Source organism: Pinus tabuliformis, chromosome 3_1, assembly GCF_031772625.1.
Source record: "Pinus tabuliformis cultivar Carrire ecotype Pingquan chromosome 3_1, CPIR1, whole genome shotgun sequence".
NCBI classification, from domain to species: domain Eukaryota; kingdom Viridiplantae; phylum Streptophyta; class Pinopsida; order Pinales; family Pinaceae; genus Pinus; species Pinus tabuliformis.
Window position 1 is genome coordinate 380,356,556 of NC_142301.1, and position 9,082 is coordinate 380,365,637.

Genomic DNA, 9,082 nt, shown 5'->3' on the forward strand with positions numbered 1-9,082 from the left:
TACTTTGAGAAACACCTAAAATGCCTTGGGAAGATCCATAGATAGAGCAGAACCAAGAGATTCAATGTATGCATGTGCTCGTGTTTGTGTAGAATTAGACCTTGAGAGAGGCCTTCTTGAAGCAATTCAACTCACATTAGATAACTAGTCTTTCATTCTATAGGTGGATTATGATCATATCTCTTTCAAATGTAAACAATGTCATGAGTATGAGCACTTTGCTCGAAAATTCTCTAAAAAAGGATGCCTTCAAGGAGTAGGAAGATGGGGATCAATGGCAAATCCAAAAGAGAATAATACGGAAAACACACCAAATCCCTAGACGATGATTAGCCAGAGGCCGAGGCTGTCACCCACACTGTATGCCCAGTACGAACCCATAGCTGATTTGAAGGCAGATTTCCACAATCTGCATGTTCGCACAAGGAGGGATCCCTGGAAGACATGGCACAAGTTGTCATACTTGGTGGCCAAGGAAGACATAGCTAGGATCATGAGAAAGTGGCCAAGTGAATGGCTTACCCCATCAGATGTTAGCACAGGTACAAGTCAGGCTGCAGAGGATACCACAGTGCAGATGATGGCATCAGAGAAAAAGAAGGAAGCATAGAAGGCTTCCACCCGGGAGAAAGCTACGCAGCGAAAGAAGTTGCTGCCAGAGAAAAGGAAGCAACAGAAAAAGAGTGAGTAGCACAAGAGACCACAATGTCGTAGGCCACCATCGACGTTGAAGAGTTAGGCACACAACAAACGTCGGAGTAGGAAGAGACTGAGGAAGAAGAAGAAGGGGGTGCGGAGCTCGAATCCCCCTTCGTGGTAAAGAAAAGGAAGAAACAGACATCCACAGGGTCGCACAAGAAACAAAATTCTGATCGATCAGCCGACGCGACCCCTTTAGTCCTTACTGAAGGGGACTTGGATGAGATCGACGACATGGTCTGGGACACAACGACTGACCTTTGGGGCCATTTCGAAGAACAATACCAGCAGGCGTTGGGAAAGGTTCAACAGGATCTGTGTGAGTTGCACATCCAGACAAGCAGGTTACAGGCGAGCGGGGTGCAAACGATCCTGAATCAAGTGAGCGCGTCAGTTCTGGATATGGACAGAACTTTGGATCTCCATGTAGTTCAGTTACCAGATGGAGCCCTACGCGCTGAGACAAAAGAAGCAACGACCCAACTACTACAGATGAAGAATCTGGGCTTAAACATTGCGACACTCCCTATCCAGACCCTGCATGAGCTACACCAGGGGGTATTTGATGAATTACGGATTAGGGAGCAACACGCATTGCTGGTAATTAGTGAAGTAAAAATGAACAACTAGCATATTTTTTAAGAGAAGGCGCATGTGCTAAAATAGAAAGAGAAAATCACCGCGCGGAGCCAACAATTAGAGGCAGCCATTGCACAGGCTTGCAGTGAGCTACCAGAGCTCAATATTCCGGCCAAAGCAGCGTTCGTGGAGAAGATCCAAAAGCTAGCCACTGTAGTAAAGGAGTCTAAGGATGAAATTGGTTAAGTTCAATTTGAGCTGAAGTTACAGATATCATAATTGCAATTGAAGCTGCAGCCCACGACTCCTCCAGAGATTCGAGAGCAGTGCAGAGTTTCTATCAAAGAGGGCATGGCGACTTTAGAAGAAGAAATCAAGGGCTGCACTGAGTTATTTGAGCAAGCCATGGAGTTATGGACCTCACTGTAGGAGGATTTGACTCTGCAGAAGATTGGAACGAACATCAGAGAAAAGCAAAGGCAGTTCAATGAAATCTGATCGACTGCGCGAACACTGGCGCAAGTATAACGGTTCACACAATTACAGGAAGGCAAGTTGATACAAGATGAAATTGATGAGTTATGTCGTAAAGCAGCAATTCTCGCTGCACGAACACAACCATGGATAGATGAGGCCAGCCACTTGACTTTGTCAATACAAAGTAAGATTAAGGGGATGCAGTAGACTCAGAGGACCATGGGCCTTGCAGTTGAAGACCCAACTACTAAAAGGTGGTCGAGGAAGTGCAGCAGGCTGCTACGTAGGGAACAATCGACCTACAGGTTTTGAAATTGGAGTTCTGAGAATTACAAGCAAATATTGAAGCACCTGTAGAGTGACTTGAGGACGAGTCACAAAATTGTGTTGGGGCCCTGTTGGGACAGGGTCCCCTGGGGTCAAATTTTGGCATTAACTTTTTGTATAATTGTAAAGTCTCCGCGTTTTGAGGAAGCAGAGCACGAAGATCATAAGAGTCAAAGGGGCTTTAGTCCCTTAGGTGGTTAGAATATAGGGAGTTTTGAGACCCGCCCATGGTCCACAGACCATGGTATTGTAAAAGTGAAGGCTATATATAGAAGATTCATAGTGAGTCTAGGAAGTAACTCATAACTAGAAGATCATTGTATGGGCAAGTGAGCGAAGGTAGGAAAGTTTGTTTCTTGTACTTAGGCGAAGGGGAAGGCTCCTACAGTTGAGTGTGTGGAGACCTTGGTAAGTCTGTAGGCTGAGTGCACGGGCCCCTGCAACTGAGTGTGCAGGGAAGAAGATTCTGTAACTGAAAGAATACATCTAATAAAGATAATTTTGAGCCATGATTTGTGTATATGTGCATCTGTAATTACTTCTACAGTTTCTGTATTTTTGCTCTATATCTAAATTTATATGAATGAATGCTTAATGAATGCGCGAAAGTAGTAGATCAACTTAATTTATTGATGTTATGAATGTTTGAAGGCCTTCGCGAAGGTATAGATTTTGTTTATACGAATTACTGCAATTATCTGTTTTGGAAGGATTAGGATTCGTGAAGACCGAACTAAGCCCTAGAAGTCATAGGAACCCATCACACTGACCTCTGGATGTAGAAATTTGGTTCTGTCATCCCCCAATACTACTTCGGGTGAGACTGCAGCTTGCGCTACATGGTTTGTTGCCGAAAGGGCCAGCAGTTTAGGGTTTTGTTGGTTGGTGCAACTAACTTTGAACCTGGGTCAAGACCCATCAAGCCAACAAATGGTTTCGTTGTCGGGACTGCGATCTATCTGAGGAATGTGTGATAAGTGGTTCCTCACTAAGAAAGAGATTGAAAAGTGGATAGATCAGAAACTACACCCGTTTACAGCTCACGAAAAAAGGAATCCACGCTTGTCAAAGGAAGAGTGGCTACATGGAAACCTATTCGTAGATGAACACACAATATTCTTCTTCACTTTTCCTTGCAAATGGCACGAGTGGTTGTCCAAATTGGCAAACAGTCAAGGTACGTGGAAGCTTGATGGCCCTATTATGTGGATCCCATAATTAGTGAAGCGCTTGGAGGCTTCCGAAAACAAAATAGTGTGGGCTATCGACCATTGAAGCGATGGTATTCTAGGAGGATTCATTACTGAGTTCGCAATCAATATGTCCACCAGTTATAGTGAAGCAAAGCATAAGTTCTTCAAGGGACCAAGAGGTAAGTACCTGAAATCCCTGAAGACCTGGATTAAGATGTTATTGTGCAAAAAATGGGTTATGCCTTTAAATAGATGTTTGGGAATATGCGAAGCGGGAGAGCGTTCAGAAGGAACCTAGATTCAGGCTTTGAATATAATCTGATGTTGGGATTGTCTGATAATGACGATGAAGGTAGTATTCTAAAGACACTGCAAAGAGCGCTGCAAATCGTAAGATAGGGTATCACAGGGATACCTCGTCCATCCACTCGACCTCCACCTCCACCTCCACCCCACACACCTACACCTTCACCTCCATTGTTATGAATAAAAATATAGGAAAGAATGTAAAATAATGTAAATGATAATAATCATAAATAATGATTAGTTAATTAGTAATTAGGTTGAAGAGTCATGTCTAAATTAGACATGACTCTCCATGAAGAGACACATGCTTAGTATATAAGAAAGCCTCTCACTCTCATTGTATCATTCTTATTCACACATCTAATATAAAATATTTGTATCCTCATGGATATCTTTATATTCCAAGTCTTCTGGAGTAATTAATCTGAAGAAGGAACTTTGTTTGCTTCATTTGGTATCAGAGCAGTCAACCCTCTAGCCGCTCGACCGCTGCACAGAGTCGTGTTCTCCGATCCAGGTTTTTGACCGCCATATTCATCAACATTGTTGTCGTTGAAGCGTTGCTACAAGAATTTGGAGTTTCTCCATTTCGCTATCAAGCATTTGGCCATTCAACTATATATATATATATATGGAGAAAAAATAAAAAATCAAAAAACAAAGATTAAAAACAAATAAAAATAAAATAAACCAAGTACAAAATAAGTACATATAAAGATTAAAAAAAATAAGAGATATATATATATATATATATATATATATATATATATTCCGGTCTAAATTTTGAAGGAGAACATTCATATATATATATATTCCGATGCAAATTTTGAAGGAGAACATTCATATATATATAAAGGTTCAACATTATTGATAAAAAAAGTGCATGATAAAGTTAATAGGGAATCTTATTATTTCATTAAGTGGTTTACAAGCCCGTGGTTTTAGAAACCCATGGTATTTTAAAAAGTAAAAGAAAAACAAAAGTAATACAAAATCTCTTTATGTGAATGGTAAGTTTTATTTTTTACGTGGAGAACATTAACCGAGGTTTTAGAAACCCATGGTAATTGCCCATGGTATTTTAAAAGTAAAAGAAAACAAAAGAAATACAAAATCTCTTTATGTGAATGGTAAGTTTTACTTTTTAAGTGGAGAACATTAACTAGGTCAAAAGTACATAAGTGAACATATATTTTATATTATACTCCAAAGAGGTGAATAGCCACGTTTCACTAAAGTTGTTACATAAGGAGAAAATATTAGTTAAGAGTTTAAGTTAAAGTGAAGTTGAATTAAAGTTTAAAGAGTTATATGAAAGTTAAAAAGTAAATACAAGGGACAATAAGATATTTAAAAGAAGCCCATTGAAACAATATTTAAATATTTTTTTTAAATTACAAAACAAAAAACAAAACAAACAAACAAACAAACTTAAGTAGAAATATATAAAAAGAATACAAAGGGGTTTTGAAATATTAAAGTATCCATAGATAAATTGGATATTAAAAAAATAAAACGATAAATAAATATAATAAAAAGACAAGAAAGAGGCCAGATTACATATATATTGAAAAGATTAAAATTCATAAAACATTACTAGTAAAAGATAAAATAAATATAGTATATATATATATATATATATATATATATATATATATATATATATATAAAAATAAATGGAGTTAAATTTAAATAAAAAGGGAAAATATCAAGTAAGTCATTAGGAAAACAAAATTTAAGAGGAAGTTAGTGGAATTAGGGTTATTTGGAAAAAAAACGTATATAAAAAAATATGGGTTTCTTTGCAATATGTCATTTTTGTTCGGAAGGATACCCTAATTGTATAGTCACTCAGAAATCAAAAGGTTGTTTGCATAAAATGTTACAAAACTTTTACCTTAATTGAACTTCTAAGTGATACATAAAAACAATCATTAGCAAGAAATATGAAATAATTAATGGCAGCAATTAGGCAACAACATATTGATTTTAATAAGGAAATGAAGAAACATAATCCACATTGCAAGTTTAAAGTCCATCATCACTCCTACCAATGATGTAATCTAGTGTACCAAGAAATTGCAGCTAGAAGATCAAGAGAATGGAAAAATAGCCAAACTTCGGCAAATCAAGGAAGCGTTACAATAGGGACATAAAAATCGTGTGGATATGCATTACAAGGAAGCAATGGAAAAGGATGAAGAAATCTCTCGCCTCAAGGACCATGTCGAAAAATTACTTGCACAAGTGAAGAAAACTAAGGTCACAAAGAAAGAACTCAAGAAGCTCTTATCAGAAGAAGAAGAGGAAACCTTGCGTTTAAAGAACCTTAATAAAAATTTATTAGAACAAATCAGAGATCTAAAAAATGAAAAAGTCAAAAGTCAAAACATTGAAAATAAGGTTGATGAATCAGAAACCAAAGAACTTTTACGTCTGAGAAACCATAATCAAAATCTACTCACTCAAATTAAGAAACTTAAGGATGATAAGAAAGCATTAAAAGACAAGTTAGAACAATTTACTCAAGAAGAAGTATTGAAATCTCCCGTCGTAACAATCCAAGTTGAAGATAAGGGAATGAATACCAATCCAGTGAATATCATAACTCAATAAGAATGCAAACCAGTTGAAGAAAAGATGCACTTAGATGTTGCAGTTCAGATGATAAACACCCCAAGTGAAGGTTCTGTAACAATCCAAGTTGAAGATAAGAGAATGAATATCGATCCAGTGAATATCATAACTCAAGAAGAATGCAAACTAGTTGAAGAAAATACGCACTTAGATGTTGTTGTTCAGATGATAAACACCCCAAGTGAAGGTTCTATAACCAACTCAACAACGTCGTCACCTGAAGTAAATAAAAAAATTTCCACACACTTAATAAGGGAAAGTCAAACCAAAAAAGTTCCCTATCAACATCCGAAACATGAGAGTAGACAACTCAACCATGCTATATATCGGGACCATTCAGACCAGAAACAACAAACTGATATTCCAGAAAATAGTGATGTAACCTCAATCCAGTCCTATGATGACAAGTCGTTACAAATTCCAATGATCAGAATATTCCATTGAAGCTTAATCTAGGATGGTCTGATCCCTTCTAAGTGCGACAATTTTGTTTGTCACTTGGAAGATTATATCAACTTGTATCAACGAAGATGATGGTTCCGAGAAGAGAAGACATTCGAAACCGAAAAAGAGATCAAGCCTTTTTCATTGACAAGCTTTGAGGAAAAAGATTTTTCAGGAAGAAGGCAATGTTATGAATAAATATATAGGAAATAATGTAAATGATAATAATCATAAATAATGATAAGTCAATTAGTAATTAGGTTGAAGAGTCATGTCTAAATGAGACATGAATCTCCATGAAGAGAAACATGCTTGGTATATAAGAAAGCCACTTACTCTCATTGTATCATTCTTATTCACACATTTAATATATAATATGTGTATCCTCATGGATATCTTTATATTACAAGTCTTCTAGAGTAATTAATATGAATAAGGAACTTTGTTCGCTTCATCCACCGTCATCATTCAACATGGAAAACACGACGAAGATGCATGTATTTAAGGGTCTGGGGACTGAAGACCCTGAGCAATTTTGGTTCGTTGAATATGCAGTATGGAAGGCACAACAGATCACTGATTATGACATGAAGAAAGCCCAGATGGTAACAACGTTACAAAACAGAGCATTGAGTTGGTATATCAAGTATTGCCCACAAAAACCCAACACGAGTATGTTAGAAACACAACAAGCATTGAAAAATGAATTTAAGAAACCCAAGTCACAAGCCGAGTAAGTAACAGAGTTCAAAGAGATCCAACTGAGGGTAAATGAGTCTGCATGGGACTTTGATCAAAGAATGAAGTGTTTGATTCAGCAGGCTAACATGAGAATCACAAATGATCAACATAGAGACGAGTACATTTCTCCGCTCTTACCTCATCTGAGATTTCCATTGTCGCAACAAAAAATAGGAACGCAAGTTGAAGCCTTGGAGATTGCCATGTGATTGGAGGCTTCACCGGTGCAGGGTACAAATCAAGGGGTACAACAGATTTAGTCACAACTAGCCAACCTACATATGGAGTTACAAAGCCTTAATAAGGGAAAGGAAGTCCAGCCCGAGGTGCGCGCGGAGGTTTGGTGCTTGAAATGTAAGGGTCATGGTCATGATAAGGACCACTGTCCAGTCTACCAAAATTATCTTATTGGGGGAGGTCCTATCCCCCTGAAGCCAGAAAACACCGCAGGGCTAAGCAAAGGAGTAGCCTTATGGTGCACTATTTGTCAAATCTCTAGGAATCACGCGACCGACAATTGTCATCTCCTGTAAAAGTTTGTGCAGACCCCGCAACAATTGTTTTGTACTTTTTACAAGTCAGTTGGACGTGATGAGCACAACTGCCGAAGCTATGAGTTAATGATGGAGAGGGCCCCTACATATAGAATGCAGGTGGAAAATCGGCCTCAAGATTAGGGTGTGGGTGCAGCATGCGGAGGATTCCAAGGTTGAGGAAGAGGGTGAGGAGGAGGAGCTGGAAGGGGTCGCAGACAGATTATTTGCTACAATTGTGGAGAGACAAGCCATTTTTCACGCAACTGTTAGAATCTGATGCACCCCTCCTTTCAGTATTGCCGGAAATTTGAACACGTCATAAAAGATTGCCTAGTACTTATAGCAAAGATGCAAGAAAATAAAGCTCAAACACCTACACAGAATATCCAAATGATGAAAGTGGAGCCTCGCGAAGATGAGCCTAACATCAATATCATGACTCAAAGAGGTATAGACACAAGAGAAGATAAGGGGAAGTAGCGAGAGGTTGAAGGATGAGTACACAAGGCTGTTGCAAAGGAAGTTGTTCGACCTGAGCTGCGCAAAGGAAACTTTTATGGAAGCTAAAAAGAGCCTCACAAAAGCTTTTAGCTCAGGAAGTTAAGAGAAGCCTGGTAGTGCACAAGACGTAGACCCTTCGTTGTTAGCAACATTTTTGAAGACTTGTATGAAGCTTCTACGGGATAGAAAGGCGATAGAAGACCTACAGGAGCTGATTAATAATTGTACAGGTAATATTAAAACTCCTCCAGAAAAGCACACAGTACGCAAAGTGGGCAAAAGCAGGAGGCGAACAAGTCGCGAGATGAGACTAACTACGTGAATTGGTGAGTATGAGATGGACCAAGTAATTCTCGATCTAGGATCTGGATTGAATGTTTTGTCGAAGCAAACTTGGGAAAGAATGGGGAGGCTTGCGCTGCAATGGTCTCCTATCCAACTACGTATGGAAAACTAGCAAAAGATCATTCCTATGGGGCGCTTGTATGGGGTCATGATAGATATTGAAGGAGTTGGCACCCTAGTTGATTTTGAAATGATCGAAATAGTTGACGATAATAACCCTCACCCTGTGCTATTAGGAATTGATTGGGACTTTGATATGGACACAATTATTAATCTCAAAATGCACAAAATGACATT